The sequence below is a fragment of the Embiotoca jacksoni genome, unplaced genomic scaffold, assembly GCF_022577435.1.
Source record: "Embiotoca jacksoni isolate LCO1_2020_lvr unplaced genomic scaffold, fEmbJac1.0.p SCAF_38, whole genome shotgun sequence".
Taxonomy (NCBI): domain Eukaryota; kingdom Metazoa; phylum Chordata; class Actinopteri; family Embiotocidae; genus Embiotoca; species Embiotoca jacksoni.
This window is the reverse complement of record NW_027185390.1, coordinates 2,865,275-2,878,343: the sequence shown is the minus strand read 5'-3', so window position 1 is coordinate 2,878,343 and position 13,069 is coordinate 2,865,275.

Below are 13,069 nucleotides of genomic sequence, written 5' to 3'. Positions count from 1 at the left end.
AGTGTACGGTTTAAATGTCTCATCGCCTGGACTGGACATTGGACAAATCGAATAACAATATTTTCTTTTTAAAAAATCTTGCTAACTGACCGAAGTCCTGCAGAAAAATCCATCGCGACAGCACAAATCCAGTTTCTTGACTCCCTTTATCCAGTTAACTGAACTGAATCCCGCCGTTTCCCATCATTGAGGTCATTTTAAAGCCGAGCAGCCTCAACATCTCCCCTTTTCTACGAGTTCATATAGAAACAAACAGACGTATATGAACAACACTTTGTGTAATCTAAGAGATACAAAATGTTGTCAACAAACATAAACTTAACCTAACTCATTTTATTTTATTACTTCATTGAATACATATAAAAACATTATAAAGTCACAACATCTTGAAATACATGGTTTTCGGCATTGGTTTGTTCCAAAAGACTTTCGGTGGACAAAAATATCACTGCGTTAAAAGAAGGTTAAATTGAATCCTGTCTCTGAATAATACTGAAATACGACTGTCAAATATCCACTAAAGTCAAATGTACCCGAGTGTGATGGCCTGAATACGTTCTTTCCGCGGTCTGTTTGGCAGCAGGCTGAAGTAAGCAGTTGTGTGGGAGGTAAACGCACCCGCTATATACTTATTGATTGTATTTTCTGTTTACGACGAGGCGAGATAACGTTTTCTATGCCGACGGAGAGTCCGGGGCGGCGGCGCCGGGTTGCCGGTCCGCAACGGAGGCCGGCATATTAAAATCACTTCGTCATTTATTCAGTTCGGCTCCTAACGGCTGACTCTCAGCTGAACGAATGAACTCTGAGCGAACCCCGACGAGGGACCGGGACACAATCTGTGCACGTCAAACAAGCATTCTTCATTTTTTTCAGGTTTGTTTTGAAGGTATCGCCTCGTCATCCTGCAGCCAAATATGGCAAATGATGCGTTCGTCGATTGTAAAGGATAAAACTGCAAATCCCATTAAGAGAGCAAAATGAATCAGCCAGACCCGTACATTCACGCCGTAAATGTTGGATCTGGGAACACCGTCCTCCGAGGAAGTAAAAGACGATCAAACACCAGTCTTAACCTTTCAAAGGGTTTGTTTTTAACGAATGAATGAACGACCCCCACAAAGTGATCGTAACCCATTCCAGCCAGCTGTGTTTTAACGCCAAACGGGTCGTATCGCGTAAAAGACTGGATTCCCGGCGTCCTTTTGCTCCTTCGTCTCCCGGAGCGCACTCGGTCGACACGTCGGCAAGTTCGCCCGTCGAGAGTCGCTTGAAAAGGAAGCGTCCGACTGCGACTTCGCTTCGCCGCGAGCCTCCGGATCGACTCCCGTCGACGTCCCCTGGCTTTTCGGAGGGTGCGGGAAGCCGGCGGGAAAACGCGAGAGGAGATCATAACTTCGCGTGTCCGACCCGGAGCGAGATCGGAGCAGCCGGGCCGACGAAAGACCTCGGCGGCTGAATTTCCACGTTACGCAACGTGGCGGCTGTCGCGTTACCGCGGCAACAACCTTTCCGCAAGTTCTCAGCGAGGTGTTCCCGTTTGCCTCGCGTTGAACCTTGAACTTTAAAAATCCCCCCCGGGTCCCGTATATGAGCGCCAACTGTGTTTATGTTCTTTCCAAATGCCGGCAGGGCTGGAGTTTGGTGCTAATTGATCTTCTACGGTGGATCTCTAAAAAGCAATTAAATGCTGTTTGGTTCATCCTCCGCAACTAAAGACTAATTGTGTTTTCGTCGGAGGCGAGGGACGAGGACGGGATGCACCTGCGGCGCCTTTTTAATTAGTCCTATTTTTAAGGCAGACGCTAATCTGCGGAGAGATACTCGGAGTGCCTCGGTGTTTACCTCCTCGCTCCCGCCCGGGTTCGTAGAATGAGAGGACAATAAGGTGGAAAGAATAGCAGCGTATTGCGTACCTATATCGGTCCCGCTTTTATCTGAATAAAGTTTGCGGTTCGGTTTCACGGGCGCCCTTGAAAACTAAAGACAACTTTTTCTACAATGTCACAAAACATTCCAATTTCACACTTTCAAACGTAGCTTACTTTGTGGACGACATTGTCACCTCTTTTTTTTACCAGATTGTCTGTTTCTAATACTCATTTTTTTCAGGGTTTGAACTTTGTTGAAGGGCATCGAAATCAGATTTAAATTTTTCAACTTCAAAACATTCGCTGAATATATTTCCCCGGCCGCTGGCTTAACACCGGTCGTCGCGTCTCATGACCCGGGTCGAAGAAACAATTGCGATCCCCGTCCGATACAATTTTCGCAATGCTTTAACACGACGCGCTCTATAAACTGTCGTAATCAAAGGACAACAAACAAAGAAGATCAAAGACGCGCGAGGTTAGAGAAGAAAAATTGCATCGTCCGTCAATTTCTCCGCGTGTGGAACGTCCTTCTTTTATCTCGAATCGGCTGATTTGCGATTTTCGACCCCGTCTCTCCGAATGTCGTCGACCGAGGCGACGGCGTTAAAAACTCAAAACGTCTCCGCCGGTGAAATGAAGCCTCGGCGATGAGTCTGCGTTTCAGCCGCAGACTTCGCAACGTAATGCGTTCGCACCGGGAAACCTCAGCCCGTGAGGCAAGATGACATCAATTGTATTTTAAACGGCGGGGGGGGAAGTCAGCTTCCAGGATGTTTAGAGAGCTCAACCCTCCTTCTCCTCCCCTGCCTCCCTCTTTTACCCCGTTCCTCCCTCTTCCTCCGGTTCCCCTTTGAACTCGGCCGGCTTCGGTTCGCGGCTGGGGAGGAAGGAAAGACGAGGGGAAAGAGGAGGGGGACGGACGGCGGGTGCTTCCTGTGAAACCTCCAGCGGTGAAGGATCTGAGAGGAGATGAGCTCAGTTCACTCACACACACACACACACACACACACACACACACCTCTGCAAAGTCCCATTATATTCTTGAACATCTAAGGTCAAAGGGCAAAGCAACAGGTAAACAACCACGTGGAGATGATCCTCTTACAGACACACCGAGTTTCATTTAACCCTATAAAGGAATTTCGTTCCCAGTTAACAAAAATAATAATAATATTATTAACAATAATATCAGCCTTGTGAAAACGTGAACGTTCAACGTTTCCGTGGCGACGGACTTAATCGCAGAAAACGTTTGCGCTTATTACGTGAGGCGGACGTTGGTTTTGTCATTACGTACATTTGATGGGGTTGACAGCGCGGAACAACTTTATACAGAATCGACGAGGCGTTAAATACTTCAGATAAGTGTGAAAGCCGTCCAGATAGGAACTCGTCTTAGCCCACGAATGGGCGGCGGGAACGGCCCGAGGACCGACGTGGAAGGATCCAGACAGACGATTGCCGTCGACGCTTGTTAAAAGTTATATTTTAAAGGCTCGTTATTACAATTTGGTATTTCTTCGGAGTATAACCGAGTGTTAACGACCTGGGACCGAAGCCGTCTCCGATGCCCCTTAAATATGTATTCAAACAGTTTAATGGATATCGTAAATGCGCGGCGACCGGTCGACTATCGCCTTCGACTAGGTAGGTAGGTAGTTACTTTATTCGATCCGTTATTAATAACACTGAAAGCGCCGCTTTTTGGTGCGCTACGTGCGTGCACGTACGAGACGTAGAAACAGATTCGTCGGAGGATTTTCTTTCCCCCCTCCCGCCTGCACACTGTAAACATTACTGGCAGTAGCTACGACACAAACTGTCCCTGGCAAATCTACTGGAAAACACTTTTTACAGTCATAATTTCAGATCATTATTAATGCAATTGGGAGATTAACGTTGCAGCCACGGAGTCGTCGGCAATATCCTCGTGATCGTCGGACAAAAAGTCATTTAAATTAAAGCGGAGGTTTTGTTTTTGTTGGAGCGGTATTGTGTAAAAGTTTTTGCTTCGAAATAAAATCCTTGACATCTTTTACTCTCAATCGCACAAACTTAAAAAAACAAAAACAAAACTCCACCAAACAACGCTTTCAAGTGTCCTCCTCTCACTCGTCGACTCTTAATAGATCTAAAAAAAAATGAAAAATGATACAAAACCGCGGTGACCTTGCAGGTGAACAATGATCGCTCGCTGATCTGCAGACGCCCGAGTTGGAAGCGAAAACACGATCTCTTGGAAACAAAGTTGAAATGATTGCAAACAGCGACGGCAACGTAACCCTCCGCGGTTGTTGCGTTATCGAAGGGGCGTCTCGTCTTTCCGCGTTATTAAGGCTGACGTGCAGACGGGAAACCGGTCAACTGTAAGTACGCGGTGGATGAAGTCTGAAGAAACGTCCGCGACTGTCATCGGTAGTACAACCGCCCTCCCGCAGACAATGCAGAAAAAGGCATTTTTCATTTTAATGGGAATATTAAGGGATCTCTTATGCGACCTCTTTGAATGTCTGACATTAAAGCGACGCGAGGCAATTTCACATGCTGGCAGCTGCAAATGGAACCGAGAGATAAGTGCTGCAAATGTAATGAGTTTAGTCGCCAGGAATACAACGTGACTCAGGGGGGCGAGGGGAGGGGAGGGGAGGGAAGGGAAGGGGAGAATTGCACTCGGTCCGCTTCGCCCGTACGGTATCGAAAGGATACCCCCCCCCACCCCGAGCGCCGGACAGAAAACGCCGTTTGGGCACGAGGAGATTCATTACCCCCCCAAATCGTGTAATATTAAGTCGGGAATCTCCCATCAAGCGCCGCAAATTTCCTCTGTGGCCCGAGGCAGCGGCGACGGTGAATTATTTTTCAGCTGGTCCTGGAACTTTGTTCCCGCGATTCTTGGAAAGAGGGAATGTTTCGCAGTAGATTTCATTCAGTTCATTCAGTCAGTTCTTCTGGGCGGAGACGTCAGCGTCCGAATCCATCGCTTCACATTTGAACGTTCTCGGCCCGAACGGCTTTTTTTTTCCCCTACCGACCTCCGCCTGATCTTTCGGGTGGGTTTGAAAACACCCGATCGGATAATGTCTGGGCCTTTTTTTTTTCTTCTTCTTCTTTTTTCCAGATGGTTGCGGAAATCCCGGGAGTTTGCCCTGAAATATGCAGAATGACAGAGGAACGGTCTTCCCCTTGTTTAATTGTTTCATTTTTTTTTTCTTGTTTTTTTTTTGGGGGGGGCCCCCACCTCGCTGGGACTTTGAGTCATCCTTAACCTCGCCGAGTTTTAATTGCTTTTGGCTGCGGAGCACCACGGGGAGAAACGCTGGCAGCCGTACGGGATTCCTGCGTTAGGAGGCGCTGCGGCCCACTTCGGCCGCGCCAGAAGGCTTCGTTTCATCCGTCCCGCAGAGAACGAGTACATTTCTAAACGAAGCGCGCCGCGGGTACGCCGCTCCCGGCGTGGGGCGGCGCCGCTCGCCTCTCTTCGTCTGCAACGACGAATTAACAACATTTCCGTCTCCGTCGTGATTACGCAGCGGAAAAGCTATTCGAACGGCTTTATAAATGTCGTCTCGCAAATTTGCTTAGAGCCCAGTTGGACTGAATTTCAGCCTTTATCATTGAAACGCACACAAAAAAAAAAAAAAAACAAGCTACCGCTTCGCTTCTTTGTGTCCCAATGTTCAAAGACGAGCCTTGATTTATTTTTCCTTGGGTTTTGAGATGCGCTCTGTCGGCGACGTTTCGAGGAAGCTTTTCTAATAATAGCGCGGCTTCTTCCGTCTGCGATCCGTCCTCGATCTGCGGCTTCGCTCCGAGATGACCGATAGGTGAAGAGTCGGTGGGCTGCGCGCCGCTGATAAGACGAGTCCGCGCGACCCGACGGACTCACCTCTAATCTCCACGCTCAGCTGGATTCCAGAGGTTTCCGTGTGTGTGTGTGTGTATTTGTTGAAAAGATGCTATCGCGCCGGCTGAAAGTGGAAGAGCAAAGATGGGGGGGCCGCTGAGTTTACACTGTGAACCCCTGAGACTGTAATATGTTGAAAACATGGCAGTGATTTAGTCTCTCTTAATCCCACGGATGGAAAAGATCCGTTCGGCGGTCTCTCAAATAAAAGTGTTAAGTGATGAATTCTTCATTTAAACTATTTTTTTTTTTAAATTGTATTGTTCCATCTCTCACAACACATCTAATTTTTCATTTACGATCTCAGATGAAGCCCTTCAGGATTTTGTAACGTCAATCCTTGACAAGACGAAGACGGAGCCCTGCAATTTTCAATTATTACTAGCGTTATTTAATTCATAATTCAAGGGGGCTTCCTGTCTCATCCAAAATCCGACGTACTTCGGATTTCGCCGGGGAATGGGGTGGGGTGGGTGGTTTCTTACATCTCATTGTAACTGTCCCCCTTCGCCCCCCATTTCACAAACCAAACTACGCAAGAGGCTCTCGTGCATCTGAATACATTACGGCCCGTTAACAAACAGACACAGCAGGGATGTGACAGTGATTTAATAGCCTGAGACAGGAGAAACGCAGCAAGTGGAAGTTTGATTAAGGTGATTATTAGGTGCGAGCCGTCTTGACAACGTGCATCTCCAGATCTTTTATCTGAGGGTTAATTGCACGGCACGAGAAATGTTTTATGTCCCGATGCGGCGCGTTTATTTCTGCGCAACAGGGCGCGCCTGCTTGCGCAAAATCTCATCCTCCGACCGTAAAAAACTGGTCAGGGTCCTCGTTTTCGCGGGCGAAGTGCGATCTCTCGACGCAGCGGCAAAAAACAACAACAACAACATCCGACGAGGCAAATTGAGTTACAGCTCAGCAAAACAAACGCACCGCGGGGTTCCAGCAGAGCGCCGGGAGTGGCTGTCAACTGATAAGCGTCTGTGGCTCATTGCGGCATCACTGGCGCGGTAAGGGGTGTTGGGTGGGGAGGTGAGAGTGTGAGAGAGTGTGAGAGAGAGTGTGTGTGTGTTGGGGTGTCGATGGGTGGTGGGCATGTCAGGGACTCATCCGAAGCTGATTCATGCTAATCAGGGCAGGTGGGAGTCCTCCGTGCTTTTTTTTTGTTCTTTGGTGAAGTAAACACACTCAGCAGGAGGAGGGAGGGGGGGAACAAGAGGGAGCGAGGGGGGGGGGGGATTTAGTGTGTCTCTCTTTCACTCACACACACACACACACAAAGTGATTTTTGTGATGCACTAGCTTCTCTCATCTTTAGGGGGTCCATGACTCATGGAGATGCTGTAAATGAACTAACAAATAAACAAACACACCCTCGCTGGCGGTCATTGGGTACGGCTGGAATTTGGATTAGCCGTGACCCCGGTGAGAGCGAAAGAGTGAGTGTGTGTGCGCGTGTGTGTGTGGCCAACTGCCAAGTCCGGGACCGCGAGACAGGAAGTAGTGACGGCTGAGGTTAACGAGGTCGAAGCCCGGAGGACAGGCTGCTGTTAAAAGACGGACAGAAGAGGGGAGAGAGGAGAGGCGACTCGTAAAATACCAAATGTGTCGACGGCTGCGGGACGAGCGAGATGGAGGCGACGCCGTCGTGTTTACGTTCTCTCGTGCGACCGCTCGACCGATCGCACGCGACCGACACCGAGGAGAGGAAGGGAAAGCCCGACGCGCGGCTCCTTCGACTGGTGTCGCGTATATAAATCGACGTGAAGGAATCGTCCTAACGTAGACGTGAACCGGCTGCGTCCAAAACGTCACGCGAAAAGCCAGTAGGGCTCAAATTGCACCAAAATGTTGCGACGGTTCACGTAATCGCTGTCGAGGCCGAAATAAACGTCATTTCTTTTTACGTTCCGTTAAGTCAGAGCCTGTCGGCCTTGAAGTCAGGACGCCCAGCGGCGGATTTCTAATATTCGTGAATCGGTGTCGGACGGAAATGCGCGCAAAATAACAGCGTCGTCGTATATTTTCAGAACCTAAAACTCCGGTTTACTTCCGCGGCGGCTCGGAAGAACGCGGCGATTACGACCGAGTGGGTTCGATTAGAGCTCGGGCGTGCGACGGGGACTCTCGTGACGACGTGCTCGGACACGTGTCGAGCCGCTCGACATTTGGCCTCCGACCGAGAAGGCCGAGGCGGGGAGCAGATGGCCGAGACGGGAGCGAAGAGGGAGGTCAGCGGTCTGGACGGAGCCCACCGTGAGGATCGGGCATATGGCAGACCAGACTGGAGAGGGGAGGGGAGGGCAGGGGAGGGAAGAGGAGGGGGAGGGGAGAGGGGAGAGGAGGGAGGATGTTGGAGAAAGATGAGGGAATCCAGTTGACAGTTCAAATATTAAAAGCAGTTTTAATGTCAAGTTTTTAAGCTTTGTAATCCAAGCGCGCTTCTTGCCAAAATCCACAGAAGAATCTGGCCCGGGCTATCTCGCTGACAAGCTCTGAAACCAATAAAACATGAGTCAGGAACTTTTTTTTTTTTTTCTCTCCGCAGAAATATTCCACAGAGGAGCACAAAAAGGTTTTTCTTTTGTTCCCGCAGTCCTCCTCCAAAACACAATCCCCCGTGGAGGGCGGCAGCGAGCCAACGAGCTCTCACTTTCAATAAAATGGGAGCTGTCGGGTGGATTGCCCGCTTCATTAGTGAAATGTCTACGACGCGGTGTTCAAATCGCACGCAGAGTAACGTTTCACCGACGTGACGGCTCTCGCTTGCGTTTTAAGCTCTCCAGAATAACGACAAACGGCACATGCGGTAACGTGATAACCGAACTCGGTAAAGAACCGCGATGCGGACATCTGGACGCAGTTACGCGCGTCATCGATTTCCCCCGAAAACTGATTTCCCCGATGAGCTTCTTAGCGACGAGGTCATGCACGTGGACAGAAAGTTTCCCCCCCGAGAGACTTCGGCGCTATTTGTTTTGTCTGGGCTCCTCTGACGTCATGCAGGCCTCGGTTGGAAGAAGGTGACGTCACGTACCTCCGCGAGTGAAGCGGGATTTAGCTAAATTTGCGAAACGGCACCCGCAGAGTCCTTAAAAATGGAAAGTTAAGAGACCGCGAGCGCTAAAAATGCAACACCGATGGTTGGTGGACAACTTTGCGCAAAAATAATGTGGGAAATCATTCAGAAATGTGTCGCTTAGGTCGCGATTTACTCGCTCCGTCTGTTTTTATTTTTTTTTATCGACGCGCTCTTCCACCTCGGCCCGGCAAAAAAAAAAAAAAAAAGGTGGATTTCTTTTTTTTGGCGACCGTTTTCCAAATATCAGGGGTTTCCGTAGCAATAAAAGCAGGCGGGTAGGAAATTGACGTTGGCGGCACATTTCCTGCGCACGTTCTTAAATTGCTGGCGCATGCAGAGTATCCTGCACGCGAGAGAGCTGGAAACGCAACTTTTGCGCGCTACGAATTGGGCCGTGATAACCGAAGCTTCTCCTCGGCGCTACGGTTCCCCCGACCGGCTGAAACGACGCGAGGCGCTTCGGTCGCAAACGACCGCTTTCGTTCCGGCGCGATTATATTTCGGAGGTTTGCGCTTAGCGCGAGTAAAATATTTAAAAAAAAATTCAGCCCAAACATTATCTGAACGAAAGCGCTGTTGCGTTCCCGGCTTCCGCACCGTTACTTCGCCGAGGCCGTGTCGGCATTTTAGATTGAGCCCCCGCGTCGCGCCGGTTCATTCATAATGAACTAAAGGCTCGTCGTTAAGGCCGCGGGGAACGTGTTCCTCTCTTCATCCTCTTTTCTCAAGACCTTCGGGCCGAGTCCACCGCCGCATTTTTCTGTAAAGGAGAAAGATGCCCATTGTTTGGCTTTCAGCCCGTCTCTATATTACAGCTGTGCATGACTGATTGTCTGAGGCGGGAGGATTCGGGGGGGGGAGAGGGAAGGGAGGAGAGGGGGGGAGAGGGGAGACAATGCACCACCAGTTTAGACCTATTGATCTACACGCTCCCAGTCTGTGTCCGTCCCAGCTGGTCCTGCAGGGAAATAGTGGAAACTGGGAAGGAGTGGGTGGGAAGTGTGTGTGTGTGTGGGGGGGGGGGATGAGATCACCACACACACACACACACACACACACACACACACACACACACACAACTTGGGGGAGCCGGGCAGATTTACATTCAACTACAAGAGTGTGAGAACATTTCGACACAGCGTCTCCTTTCCGCCTCGACTTCACCCGGTTACAATATCAGACCTTCGATTGCGCGGACCAAAAGCAATACGTGGCTGATAGATTATCGTTCCCACCCGATCCCGTTGTCGCTTTCATCCGAGGTTCATCCGAGCGATTATATTTCTTAATCGAGATGGGGGAAAAAAAAGAAGCTTCTTTGGTGCGAGAAAGATGGTGATGAATTGCTTCCTTCTCTCTCTAAGCCTGTTACCGCTGACAGATTAGGACATTTATTCTGTTTTGCACCGGAGAGTGGGAAAAGGATCTTCGGCTTAATATTAAAACAATTTATCATAGCTGTATATAGAAGCCCAGAGTGATGCTTTTAAACGGTCTCGGGATGGTTCGATCTAAAAATCAAATAAGCGATCCCGATGACGAAGACTTGCTTTTTCTTCTTTCTTTTTTTTTTTTTTTTGTGGAGGGGTGGGGGGGGTGCCGTGAAAGTAAGAAAAATGTCCCGACGAAGAAAAGTCTAAGGTCTTCCGGCTACATTTCAAAGCACCCGGTTTGTCAGCTGTCGGATTAACGGAGCGGGAGGCGGGTGTAAACAAAAGGATACGACAACAAGTTTCGCTAATCTCCTTTCGTTCAAACGATCCCTGCCTTTTCGGGACCGAGCTGCCAAAGGCTACGATGCCGCTCAACCTTTCCGCGTGCGCCGGGTAGGAGTGCCTTCTTGTCAGCGCCGTGTGGGAGTCACGGCTGCGTCGCTCTACTGGGAGTTTGATTCCTACATTTGTCCGGTAGGGTACGTGAACTTTGCCGAGATAAAACCCAAAAACATAAACCTCGTTGTGCCTCTGGACGAGAGGAAAAAAAGTCAGAGGGTCGTCAAAGTGTCAAGGACTCGTCATCTGGGAACCGTGAACGCTGATCATATAAAAAAAAAGCTGCGACAATACATTTCACGGATGATGAAACATTAAGAGGAAACAGCACGTTGTGCTGTTTTATCGTTTGGCCGCCAGGAGTCTCCGTGCCTGGCTCCGCCCACCTATTAGTCACAGCTTCAGTCTTCACTGTGATTAGTCTCGAAACCCTGTTGGCATCACACTACCGAACCCCACCACCCCCCACGCTCCCGACAAGCAGAGTTGCGACAGTCCGTACAACAGATGTGGAATTTTTTAAACCAAAGCGGCGGACCCACCGACACTGACCTCGACCCCGACCCCCCCCCCCCGAAGAGCTTTGCTGCTAGCGTGGCTGAGAAAACATACTATAAACAGCTGCAAATTCTAAGAGTACAACCTTGGGAGAGATGTGGAAATGACTTGCAAGCACATGTGCAATCAGCGGATTAGCTCACTTCGCTTCCCGTATTTATATAACACGTCTGTGTTAAAATGAGGCGTTGTGGGACACGTACGGCGTGGCGCGGGACAGGACAGGACAGGACAGGGTGGACTGCAGACTTGCTAAACACAGATTTTCTGCCAGCTCAGTCCACCCAAAGGGAGCGTGTGGGCCCGAAGCTGTGCTCAGACGCTCCGCTTTACTAGGATTCCTTACTCGTTACGGTATCTGGGTCGGGTTACGTACCGTCGGAATCAGGTCCCGGCCGTTTGAATCCAGGTTAACCGTTGTTAAAGGTCAGCGTCAGTCTGCTGTTGCTATTACAGAGAGAGAGCTGGTGATGAATTATTTCAAGCTGGAGACAGATATGAAAGAAAACACACCTCTCTCTCTCTCTCTCTATATATATATATATATATATATATATATATTTTATTTATTTTTTTATGAAATATTGATGTTGTAGGAGTTGCTTGGTGATGAAGTGTTGAAATTCAGTTTGTGTTTTTTTCTTTTTTTCCTCCAGCCTGCTGCGGTCTACCCACGACGCATTCCTGTCTTTTGTTTGGACGGTACATTACTTCTCCTGTGCTTCTTACAATGTTGAATACTGACCGTTTTAAAAAGATGCATTAACGCCAGTTCCTTTTTTTTTTTAATTATTATTTTCGTGCGGTATTTTCTTTCATTCAAACTCAAAGCCAGAGAAGAGCCTTGATAATGGCATTTGATCCTCTTTCAAAATCTTCAGCGACCTCGGTCAGGTTTGAAAATGGTTCGCGACAGTTACAGCTTCCGTTTATATAAACGACGTTAAGTCTTTAGATTTATCACTTCCTGTGTTAGTAGCTAAACGTGTTGCACGGTTTGCAGACGCGTGCACACGTTTTATGCATTAAAAGGCCACCGGAGAATCGAAAAGCGTCCCGACCAAAAGTTAAAACCCAAACTCTAGACGTGTTGCGCTGTGGTTTATCGAGGCATTACGCGGGGCGGAGAAAGCGTGAGGTGATTTACGCCGAGCGCAGAAGACTACTCCCTCCTAAAGTCTTTTAAATACAGAGGCCATCGCTGTTTGAAACGGAGACACTGACACCAAATCCCCTTTATTATGGCTGTGCGAAATTAAAAAAAATACAGCAAAGGAGGGAGACGGCTTGCTTGGCTGTGTTTAAAACTTAACTACCAGCACCTGTGAAGCTCCCTAAACAACACGTTTTATCTGATCCGTTTAATCCGTACCCCAAAAAGTATAAACGTTACTTACCGCGGCTCCTGTTGAGAGGTAGAGAAGAGCTGCCGCCATCTTACGCGTCGAATAAATACACTTGAAGTTAGTTCAATAAAAACAAATGAAAAAAAAAAAAAAATTGATGTACTAGGGCTGCAGTCCCTCAGTCCACTCTGAAATATAAGAAATGGCTCTTAAAACTTTTCTAACCAGACGTAAATCTAATATAAATGCATGTGACTTGGGGGAAGAAAAAAAAAAAAGTCTTTCATCCCACTTTTCTTTTTTCACCACATGCCTGTTTTCCCGCCCTCGACAACCTCATACATCTCCGTCTTCACCGACATCTTGTTTGAAAAGTGCTATGCCAATAAAGTTTATTATTATTATTACAAACCGTCGCAGTCAAACGACTTATTATGAAGCGATAAACTCCATAATCAGGACGAAAAACACCTACAACTAATGCTCCATATTATATACATGCGTATTTATTTAATATCGGTAATTAT